Source organism: Mustela putorius, unplaced genomic scaffold (genome assembly GCF_011764305.1).
Source record: "Mustela putorius furo isolate JIRA1106 unplaced genomic scaffold, ASM1176430v1.1 tig00003901_pilon_pilon_pilon, whole genome shotgun sequence".
Taxonomy (NCBI): domain Eukaryota; kingdom Metazoa; phylum Chordata; class Mammalia; order Carnivora; family Mustelidae; genus Mustela; species Mustela putorius.
In genome coordinates this window covers 5,983,400-5,996,104 of record NW_025422049.1, presented here as the reverse complement: position 1 = coordinate 5,996,104, position 12,705 = coordinate 5,983,400, and the positions used below count along the sequence as shown (strand labels likewise).

At 34.5% G+C, this 12,705-nt stretch overlaps 1 pseudogene; it reads left to right on the top strand.

Moving 5' to 3' along the window:
- Positions 1-11,560: 11,560 nt before the first annotated feature.
- Positions 11,561-12,130, top strand: LOC106006762 (annotated as a pseudogene).
- The last annotated feature ends 575 nt before the right edge of the window (positions 12,131-12,705 follow it).

The following is a 12,705-nucleotide window of genomic DNA, read 5'->3' as shown; positions in this document are numbered from 1 at the left end:
GTTGAATCATGGGGTGAAGCAAACTTATGGTCCTCCTACTCTGCCACCTTCCCAGCCTCAAGTGAAAAATGCACTTTTTGACTGTTATAGTGTGTCAACTCTGGGATCAAATTCTTTTTCCTTGTTATGGATTGTTCTTGTTTTCTTGTCTAATGTGTTTTCTATACTATATTCTTTGTCATGCATGATCACTAAAGTCTTTCTTCTACTAGCTTAGTGGTCATCTGGTATGTTGACAGTCAACCTATATACCTGGAGCAAAAAAAAATGAACAGAAAAATGAAAAGAAAAGAAAGAAATATACTTACAGTCTTTGCTTTGTGGCAGAGCACTTCTGCAACACTTAGACATATCACTTACAACTTTGCCTTAAGGTAGTCTGTTTACAACTCTGCCTTACCATTCACTTCCTACTTGTATGCAACTTGAAGGTCAGCCAAAGGTGAAGGCTTAGGGTTTCTCAAGCCTTTTCTATTCATTCATCACCCTGAGCATGTGTGTGGCTTTTTCAACTCCCCCATATACATGGGAACTTCTAAAAAGCCATTGTTTATACATATATCATCTTCCCCAAACTGTTTCTTCAACCCAGGCCTGTTGATCTGTCTACTGCTTGTCCCACTTGTCTCTTGCTGCAGTATTCTTTAGCCAATACTGATGTCTTTAAAATATTTTAACAAACGCCACTTGGATAACTGTCCCAAGTCAAGTGAAGTAACAGGAATCTTTTGCCCCAGTCTTTGCCCAAGCCTCCAGACAGGCTGAGACCCACAATTACAATTATTTAAGGTTAAGTTTCAATCAAATACTCCCTGTGGTATGAAAGATGTCATCTCATGGCTGCTGATGATCTAGAGTTTGGGGGATGGTAGGTGGTCAATTTAAAATGCTGCAAAACTCTCTTACTACAAATCAACAGCTTCTTCCTTCACCATGTCTTCCCTTGGTTAGTATAAGTTTTTGACTAGATTCTGAGGTCACTGAAAAGTTTATTCTGGAAGTTTTTGCCTGCTTATCAGTTTTGGAGAAGATGGAGCCATGCAGTTTCTACTCTTCTATTTTCAGTGATATCCTCATTTTTTTGGAATGACTAATCAACTTAACATAAAATAGCTAGAACTTCCAAGGAAGCCAACTAAAGACCTAAGCCCTATGTAAAAAAAAAAATTCTGATTATTCTGAAAGATAACTCATACAACAACCTCTGACTTGTTCCAATTATCCTTTTAACAGTCCTTCAAAAATCATTTCTATTCCTCGTTTGATTAGTGATATTCTTTTTCAGTTACAATTCATTTCACTATCAATTTGGGAGGTGAAGTATATGGAATTAAAAATAAATATATCTTCTACATAAATATCATATGTTCTTTTGCTCCTTTTCTACAACTCTTATGCATATATACCTTCAGATTATCCTCCTTTCCTCTTTGACAATGACTACATTTCCCCTCATGGTTAATTATGTGAACTCTTCCTATGCTCTGCCTTTATGTTTTCCAAAATCATTGTGCTGTTATCAAAAGAGACCAAGGCTAACTTTGTTCTCTAGGCTGATTGATGACAAGTGTTAATGATACTAGTGATTCAGTTCTATCATCACTTTGGTATTTGAGTGTACACAGCTTGAGGCGTATTACAGAAAAGGTAAGAACACAGGAAACAGTGGGGTAGTACAAAATGAGCTTGAATCTTTCAAAATCTCCAGCTACTGACTGGTCATAAATCATCTACCACAGTTCTTTCTGGGACCTTGAGCATCATTTGAAACAACATCTTAAAGGTATCTATGCTGTCTATTCATGCTGGAATTCTCATCTTTAATCAGAATGAATACTGAGGATATGTAGTGGTGAGGACACTGAGAGGGAAGCTTATCATGTTTTAGTATAGACGTTCCCTTACATAAAAGTGCATGTCCTATTTATTAACTTTCATGCATTCGATTTTTTCTGAAAATTTAATTCTGAGAACATTATCTATTATGTTAGAATTGTGAGTTGGTCTCTAATTTATAGCTTAAGAAAGTGAGTCCCAAGAATGTCACTGCGTAAGTTATTAATACTCATAATTAGAAGCCAAAGTATTTACTCATTCATTAAACTTTTCTAATATAAGTTATTTTTGCAAAGAATTGGTAAATGATATCTTTGCTGAGGTTTACTGAAGAGAAGAAAGGCATGTAGAAGCTACTGAAATGTGGGGAATAAATTGGGAAACAGGACATTTTCATTTTCCTGAGAAGTAAACCGCACTATTTTTTTTTAGTTTTTTAAAAGATTTATTTATTTATTTATTTATTTCACAGATAGAGAGAAAGAGTGCACACAAGCAGGGGTAGCAGTAGCGGAAAAGGGACAAGGAGGCCCCCCACCAAACAAGAAGCCCCATACAGGACTCCATCCCCATCCTAGGACTTGGGGATCACCACCCAAAAAGAAGGCAGATGCTTAGATGTTTAATCATCTGAGCCACCTAGGCACCCAGGAATCCTAATTATTACAATCAAAGTCATCACTGCTTTTTGGCAATGTGGAAGTCATTTAAGCCCTATAGGGGAACCAACCCAACTGGGCAAGATAGCCTCAAACTGCTTATTCAATCACCAATATAGTAAAGGAATGTAGACATAACACCTATTAACAATCATCTGGAGGCATGAAGTGTAGTCTATAATGCCTGTGGCACTGAAGTAATTTTGAAAACTCTAAAATCTCAGTCATTATAGATGCTTCTAGCAACAGAAGTGTATCAAACAAACTTCTCAGGTTGTATGTACAAATTGCCTAGGAAAACTTTTGCTGTCCTGATTATTACTTTACTAAATATTCCACATTTGTCCTCCAAGCAAGATCTAAGTCAAATTTCACCTGGTATGTGACAGCTCGAGTGGCAAGATGCCACAAGAATCTCTAGCTTTTACAATGTACTTATATAGATGAGTAATATGCAATTGGGAAATCCTCAGAAACTGCCTTAATTTATTCTTCAGTTTTACCATGTATACAGGTCTTGCTTCTTAAATGAGATTACAAGGTGGAAGTACTCCCAAATTCTGTTATGTCCAACATAGAATGTAGAAATTAGAAGGAAACTTACAGGTCTACAAAAAAAAAAAAAACAAAAAAACAAAAAAAACACAACCCTCCCAATTTATATATTAAAACACATTCTTGCAACTGAGATAACACAGCTCTCAGGCATGGTGAAAACATCTCTCTTAAGTGACTAATGTGTTAACACTGATGGGACTTAGGCCTTAGAGAAAATAAATAAAGCTGGTCGTAACTATCTATAGCAGTTGTTCTTGACCTTAGGAACAACTTTGGGAAGTTGGAAGCTTCCCAAAGCTTGGGAAAAGTAGGAAGCTTTGAAAAGTACTAATGACTGGCTCCCTCCCCTAGGGATTCTGGATTAATTTGTCATATGTGCATTCTGAGCACTGGAATTTTTAAAAATGTTCTAGGTGGTTTCAGTGTGTAGCCAAAGTTGAGAAGCACCAGTCTACAGCAATATGGGCTCTAACTTGCTCCTGAGTAGTTGCTGTTTTTGTGACTAGAGTTGTTCTCCCACAACCAAAACTCTAGTTCAGCAAAACTATTACTTGCAAGTATATTTTTTAATTAAAAAATTGTAATTTCAACATAGAGGGTGAAAGAACAAATCTCTTTTGCAGGAAAATAGTGAAGATCTATAATCACCTAAAATTATGTTATAAATGGAGCTCCTCATTCTATAATATATGTTCTATGGAAAAGTTTTGTGTGGATGACCCCTACAGCACAGTTACTAATTAAGACATGATAACTATTATTCTAATTAATATGTTATTTGTATCCTAATGATACAACAAACTTTCTTTCTATTTTTTTTTTCACCTGAAAGACTCTAGCCTTAATAGTTGTGGCAAAAATTATCTTGCTAGGTATGAGACTGATTTGCTTTTATAATTCAGGCTGCTTTTAGTCATCTACCAAACCTGAAGCTGAATTTAATTTTTCTCCTTATACCTTACTAAAGTGTGGCTATAGGGGAACTTCTTTTAAACTTGTTCCTTCAGACTTCTTTTTTTCTTTTTAGCACCTAGTTAATTTAAGATCTTCTGTCAAAAAAACAAAAACAAAAACACACACACATACAAACCCCCCCCACAGTTCTCTGAAGGGTCTCCTTCAATAAGCATCATGATTTTCCAACTGTTTTTTAGTACAAAATAAATTATTAAAGATTTTCACTGAGTGGACATTCTATCCTTTATTCCAGTGACCTTTACCTAGAAAGACTTCATATTATAAAAGTGGAAATTTAATCAGCAATGAGGTTAAAATCATTGAGTATTGAATCTAGGTGGCATTTTTATCAATATTGTTTACCTTTTGAAAATGGTAAAGTTGATAAATCATCTAATTTCTAAAGAAGCATGTTACAGGAGTAACAGTAATGAAACTGGTATGAATGCAAACCCTAACATTATTTTAAGTTTATTTACTCCAAGCAAGTTGTAGAGTTTTTCCTAATAGGCTTTTAAACAAAAATTTGAAGAAGTTAGAATACTTAACTACAGAATATCTGTTGCCTCACATGTAAAATAAGGATGATAATTCTCACCTCATTGAGTTACAGAGAAGATTAAATGAAATGATTTGTGCAATAGCTTTTAATGCACTACTTGCCACATGGTTGATTCTCAATAAATATTAAAAGGAAAGGGATAAAAACTAATCCCCTTACTTTAAAGTTGAAGAAAATTATTCCAAGAGAGATAAACTAACTTGTTTGAAGTTTCAAAGTTAGAAAGGGGGCAGGCTTTGAGCTGGAGGCCAATCATCCAATAAATATTTAGTGACTCAAAGTATCATTCTCTGCATGAAAAACTTCATCCACAAAATTTATTTCTAAATTTAGATGAACCGCTTATTGTTCACATTTGTGATAGGAGTGCCATGGGTGTTCATTTACAATTTATTTTTTAAAATTACTTTCTTTAAATTTAACTAATTAACATATAGCGCATTATTAGTTTCAGATGTAGAGTCCAGCAAAAATCATCAGTTTTATATAACACCCGGTGCTCATTACATGATGTGCTCTCTTTAAAGCCCATCACCCAGTTACCCCATCCTCCACCCACCTCCCTTCCAGCAACCTTCAATTTGTTTCCTATATTTAAGGGTCTCTTATGATTTGTCTCCTTCTCTGATTTCATCTTATTTTATGTTTTCTTCCCTTCCTTATGATCCTCTATTTTGTTTCTTAAATTCCACATATGAGTAAAACTATATGGTAATTGTCTTTCTCTGGCTGACTTATTTCACTCAGTATAATACCCTCCAGTTCTATCCATCTTGATGTAAATGGTAGGATTTTATTCTTTTTGATTGCTGAATAATATTCCATTATATACATAAAACACATCTTCTTTATCCATCTGTCTGTTGATGGACATCTCAGCTCTTTCCATAGTTTGGCTATTGTGGACATTGCTGCTATAAGCATTGGGGTGCATGTGCCCCTTTGGATCACTACATTTGTATCTTTGTGGTAAATACCCAGTAGTGCAATTGCTGGCTCATAGGGTAGCTCTATTTTTAAGGTCTTGAGGAACCTCCATACTGTTTTCCAGATTGGATGTCAGCTTGCATTCTCACCAACAGTGTAAAAGGATTCCCCTTTCTCTGCATCCTTGTCAATATTTGTTAGTTCTTGACTTGTTAATTTTAGCCATTCTGACTGGTGTGAGGTGCTATCTCATTGTGGCTTTGATTTGTATTTCCCTGGTGCTGAGTAATGTGGAGCATCTTTTCATTTGTCTGTTGGCCATTTGTATGTCTTCTTGGGACAAATGTTTGTTCATGTCTTCTGCCCATTTCTTCCCTCGATTATTTGTTTTATGGGTGTTGAGTGTGAGAAGTTTTTTATAGATCTTGGATACCAGCCCTTTATCAGATAAGACATTTGTAAACATTTTCCCCCATTCTGTTAGTTGTCCTTTGGTTTTGTTGACTATTTCCTTTGTTGTGTACTTTTATCTTGATGAAATCCCAATAGTTCATTTTTTGCTTTTGTTTCCCTTGCATTTGGAGACCTAACAAGAAGTTGCTGTGGCTGAGGTCGAAGAGGTTGCTGCCTGTATTCTCCTTTAGGATTTTGATGGACTCCTGTCTCAACTTATGTCTTTCATCCATTTTGAGTTTATCTTTATCTCTGAATGGTGTAAGAAAATGGTCCAGTGTCATTCTTCTGCATGTGGCTGTCCAGTTTTCCCAGCATCGTTTTTTGAAGAGACTGTCTTTTTTCCATTGGATATTCTTTACTGTTTTGTTGAAGATTAGTTGGCCATAGAGTTGAGGGTCCATTTCTGGGCTCTCTGTTCTGTTCCATTGATCTATATGTCTGTTTCTGTGCCAGTACCATACTATCTTGATGATTACAGCTTTGTAATAGAGCTTGAAGTCTAGAACTGTGATTCCACCAGCTTTGGTGGAATTTCTTTTTCAACATTCCTCTGGTTATTAGGTTATTTTCAGTTTTGTTTTTTTGTTTTTTTGTGTGGTTTTTTTTAGGATTATTTGTTCCAGCTCTGTGAAAAATGTTGGTGGTATTTTGATAGGGATTACATTGAATGTATATATTGCTCTGGATAGCATAGACATTTTAACAGTATTGGTTCTTCTAACCCATGATCATGGAATGTTTTTCCATTTCTCTGTGTCTTCCTCAATTTCTTTCCTAAGTTTTCTGTAGTTTTCAGAATACAGTCCCTTTACCTCTTTGGTTAGGTTTATTCCGAGGTATCTTAAGGTTTTGGGTGCTATTATAAATGAGATCAATTCCTTAATTTCTCTTTCTTCTGTCTCATTGTTAGTATATAGAAATGCAACTGATTTCTGTGTATTAATTTTTATCCTGCCACATTGCTGAATTACCATATGAGATCTAGCAATTTGGGGGTGGAATAAAAGAAAAATAAAAGACAAATAAGATAAAGAGATCAGTTCTCCAAGACATAATGATCTTTAACATGTATGCACATAATAACATGGTACCAAAACACTTGAAGCAAAAACTTATAGAACTTTGAGAAATAGATACATCCACTTTTATACCTGGAAACTTCACATTCCTCTATCAGAGATGGGAAGATGCAGCAGGCAGAATTTCTGTAAGGACATAGCTGAATTCAGTATCACCAACAACCAACTGGACATAATTGGCATCTATAGACTGCTTCATTTAACAATGGCAGAATACATGTTCTTCTCAAACTCATAGGAAAATTCACCATGATAGACCACATTCTAGGCCATAAAACATACCTTAATGTACTAAAAAAGAGAAGAAATCATATGTCTGCTCTCAGATCATTGCTTAAAGAAATCAATACAGAAAGATAGTTGAGAAATCTCAACATACTTGGAGATTAAACAAAACATTTCTAAACATATGAGTCAAGGAAGAAATTTCAAGAGAATTTTTAAAAATACTTTGAACTTGGGGCACCTGGGTGGCTCAGAGGGTTAAAGCCTCTGCCTTCAGCTCAGGTCATGATCCCAGGGTCCTGGGATCGAGCCCCGCATCGGGCTCTCTCCTTGGTGGGGAGCCTGCTTCCTCCTCTCTCTCTCCGCCTGCCTCTCTGCCTACTTGTGATCTCTCTCTGTTGAATAAATAAATAAAATCTTAAAAAGACTTTGAACTTAATGTAAATGGAAATAAAACTTCCCCAAATTCATAAGATGCAGTGAAAGTAATGCTTAGAGGAAAAGATATAACTTCCAAATGTATGCATTCAATAGTGCATATATTAGAAAAGAAGAGGGAAATTTATAACATTGTTTGCATATATTAGAAGAAAACTCTAAATACAATCATCTGAGTTTCTATCTTAGAAAACTAGAAAAAGAAGAACAAATTAAATTCAAAGAAAGCAGATAAAAAGAAATAATAAAAATGAGAGCAGAAACCAATGAGATTGAAAACAGAAAATCAACAGAGAAATCAATGAAATATAAAACTAGTTCTTTAAAAAGATAATTAAAATCAATAAGCCTCTAGCCAACCTAACTAAGAAAAAAAGAGAGAACACAAATAACTAATATCAGAAATGAAAGAAGAGATATCACCACACATCCCATGGACATTGAAAGGATAATAAATGGATACTATGAAGTCTATGCCCACAAATTTGGTAACCTAGATGAAATAGAACAGTTTCTTGAAAGATACAACCTGCCAAAACTCACACAACAAGAAATATACTATCTTAGCAGGCCCATATCTTTTAAATAGGTTGAATCAATAATTAATAACTTTATAAAGCATAATGCATCAGGCCCTTATGGGTTCATTGGTGAATTCTATCAAACATTTAGGGGAGAAATTATACCAGTCCTATACAATATTTTGCAATCAGGGGGATACTTCTTAAATCACTCTATAAGGGCACCATTAGCCTAATAGCAAAGCCAGACAAAGACATTTCAAGAAAAAAAAAACTACAGACCAGTATCTCTCATGAACATAGATACAAAAATCATAAAAAAAAAATGAGCACTGGGTGTTATATGCAACTAATGAATTATTGAATACAACATGAAAAACTGATGATATACTATATGTTGGTTAATTGAACTTAATAAAAAGTATTAGCAAATAAGATCAAACAATGTATAAAATATTATACATCATGACCAAGTGGGATTTTCTCAGGTATGCCAATTGGTTTGCATTATAAAATCAATTAATGTAATCTATCACATCAACAGTCTAAGAAAAATTACATGAGTATATCAATGGACGCAGAAAAAGCATTTTATGAAATCCAATATCCATTCATGATAAAAACTCTCAGTAAACTATGAATAGAGGGGAACTTCTTCAATTGATAAAAATATCTACAGAATCCTACAGCTAATGTCATACTTAATGGTATGAAACTCAAATTTCTAAGATCAGGAGCAAAGGAAGAATATCCCCCTTTACCACTCATTTTCAACTTCATACCGGAAGTCCTAGCTCATACAGTAAGATAAGAAAAGGAAATGATAGGTATATAGATATGGTAGGAAGACAAAATACTGTCTTTGTTCACAGATGAAATGATTGTTTAGGGAGAAAATCTGAGAGTATCAACAAAAAAATCCTGGAACTAATAAATGATTATAGCAAAGTTGGAGGATATAAAGTCAAAAGTTAATCATTTACCTAAATAACTGCAATGAGCAAATGGAATTTGAAATAAGAAATATAATACCATTTCCATAGCATCCAGAAACATGAAATATTTAAATGTAAATCAAATAAAAATGTAGAGGATCTATATGAGAAAAACTACAAAACTCTGATGAAAAAGATCAAAGAACTGAATAAATACAGATGTTCCATGTTGATGGATAGAAAGACTCAATATTGTCAAGATGTCAGTTTTTCCCTATTTGGTCTATTGATTCAATGCAGTCCCAATGAAAATACCAGCAATTATTTTGGGTATCTCAACAAACTGATTCCAAAGTTGATATGGAGAGGCAAAAGACCAGAATAGTACAATATAAAAGGACAAAAACAACGTTGGAAGAAAGACATTACCCTACTTCAAGACTTGCTATAAAGCTATGGTAATCAACACAGTGTGGTATTGGTGAAAGAATAGACAAATGGTTTAATGGAGTGAAATAGCAAGCTCAGAAGTAGACCCAAATACATATAGTCAACTGATCTTTCACAAAGGAACAAAGACATTACAACAGAGGAAAAAAAATTTTTTTTTCATCAATTGGTACTGAAACAAATAGACATCCATCTGTAAAAGGGAATCTAGACCCAGACCTTACTACCTTCACAAGTATTGACTCAAAATGCATCATAGACATAAATGTAAAATGGAAAACTATAAAATTCCTAGAAGATGATGTAAGACAAACTTTAAATGTCCTTAGGTTTGGCAGTGACTTTTTAGTTATAATATCAAAGGTATGATCTTTGAAATAAATTTTTTATAAGCTGAAGTTCATTAAAGGTAAGCATTTATGCTCCGTGAAAGATATTGTCAAGAGAATGAAAAGGCAGTCTACAGACTGGGAGAAAATAATTGCAAAAGATATACCTGATAAAGGACATTTGTCCCAAATACAGAAAGAACTCTTAATATTCAACAATAAAACTAGTAACCTGATTTCAAAATGAGACAAAGACCTGAACAGACACCTCGCCAAAGAAAATGTACAGATAACAAGCATTTGAAAAGATGCTCTACATCATATGTCATTAGGGAAATGTAAATTAAAACAATGAGATAGTACTATATACCTATTAGGATGGTCAAATCCAGAATACTGATGACCCCAAATGCTGGCAAGGATGTGGAGCAACAGGAATTCTCATTCATTGCTGGTAGGTATCCAAAATGGTACAGTCACCATGGAAGACAGTTGGCTGTTTTTACAAAACTAATCTTACTTATCATGTGATCCAGAAATCACACTCCTTGATATTTACCGAAAGGAGTTGAAAACTTATATCCACAAAAAAACCTCACATGATGCCTATAGCAGCTTAATTCATAATTGGAAGTAACTGAGATGTCTTAACTTAACTTAACTTAACATGATCCATAACTTGGAAGTAAGTGAGATGTCTTTCAGCTAATGAATAAATAAACTATGGTACATCCCGACAATGGAATGTTATTCAACACTAAAAGAAAATGAGCTATCAAGCCATGAAAAGACATAGTGAGAATTTAAATGCATATTACTAAGTTAAAGAAACCAATCTGAAAAGGCCACATGTTGTATTATTGCAAATATGACGTTCTGGAAAAAACAAAACTATAAAGATCATAAAAAGATTAGTGGTTTTCAGGGGTTAGGAGTGATGGACGAATGAATAAGTATAATATAGAAGATATTTAGGGCAGTGAAACTACTCTTTATGATACTATAAACATGTCACCATAAATTTGTTCAAACTCATAGGATGTACAGCACCAAGAGTGAACCCTAATGTAAACTATGGACTTGGGGTAAAATGATATATCAATATAGATTTATCACTTGTAACAAATGTACCACAGCATTTGGAATGTTGATAATGGTAGAGATTATGCATGTGTGAGGGCAGGGGGAATATGGAAAAATTCTGTATTTCCTATTTATTTTTTCCATGAACCTAGAACTTCTCTGTACTGTTTATTATAAAAATACTAATGACAAGAAAATTAGGAGAGGAGATACTAATACAAGAAAAGAGTGAGTTATAGAAGAGATATAATACAACATGAAAAGAAAAATGAATAAAATGTATAGAGTGAAAAAAGAAATTGATCTTTCTGAGATGAGATGATTATCCACACGGGAGAGTCAAAGAATCATCTGAAAACCTTTATAATCAATAAGATAAATTATCAAGATATCTGGATTAATATTATCAGTAACTTTCCAAATTATCAGTAATAACCAGTTAAGTAATATAACCAAAAATTTCCTATTCATAGTAGTAACAAAAAATATGAAGTGTATGTACAATGAAGAATTATGGGAGAAATTCATAAAGAGCAGACGCTGCCTCCCCTGAGCTGCCCACACTGCCTGCCATGGTTAGTCCCACAGTGTTCTCTTTGACGTTGCTGTGGACGGTAAGTCCTTGGGCTGCGTCTCCTTCAAGCTGTTTGTAGACAAAGCTCCAAAGATAGCAGAGAACTTTTGTGCTCTGAGTACTGGGAAGAAAGGATTTGGTTATAAATGTTCCTGCTTTCACAGAATTATTCCAGGATTTATGTACCAGTGTGGGGACTTCACATGCCATAACGGCACTGGTGGCAAGTCCATCTATGGGGAGAAGTTTGATGATGAGAATTTCATCCTGAAGCACACGGGTCGGGGCATCCTCTCCATGGCCACTGCTGGACCCCACAAGAACTGTTCCCAGTTTTTCATCTGCACTGCCAAGACCAAGTAGTTGGATGGCAAGCATGTAGTTGTTGGCAAGGTCATAGAGGGCATGAACACTGTGGAGGCCATGGAGTGCTTCAGGTCTAGGAATGGCAAGACTAGCAAGAAGATCACCAGTGCTGACTGGACAGATCTAATAAATCTGACTTGTGTTTTATCTTAACTAGCAGAGCATTCCTTCTGTAGTTCAGGAGAGTGCCCCTCCACAACCACCTGCTCGAACGACCCAAGAATCTCTGCTCTCACTACAATTCTGCGGGTTCCATGGTTCCTTACCCCCAGGTCCAGCCGGATTGCAGAGTTCAGTTTATGATGATGAAATAAAACCTAAGCCAAAAAAAAAAAAAAGAAAGAAAGAAAGAAAGAAAGAAATTAATTCATAAAGAAAAAAACCCCAAAAAGATTTGAACAATTTAGATATATAATGTATACTTGATATTCACAAATTTAATAGTCACTGACTTATTTCCAAGCAGCCTTGAATATCCATTGCATATAATTATTTGGGACATTAAATTTATTTTTTCTATTTGATCTGTTTAGCCAAAAGCCAGTATTTTATATTTTATCCCAAAATAGCTATCATACTTATTCATAATCACATGTGCATTTTATGGAATTTATAAAAGTATTGTTTTTAATAGTTTCCTAAATATCCTGGTTCCAGTATGCTTATTTATTATTTACAAAATTAAATTCTATTTATAATTTTGAATCCTGTTTTTTTCTTTAAATTTTATTTTGAGTATGATCATAATAT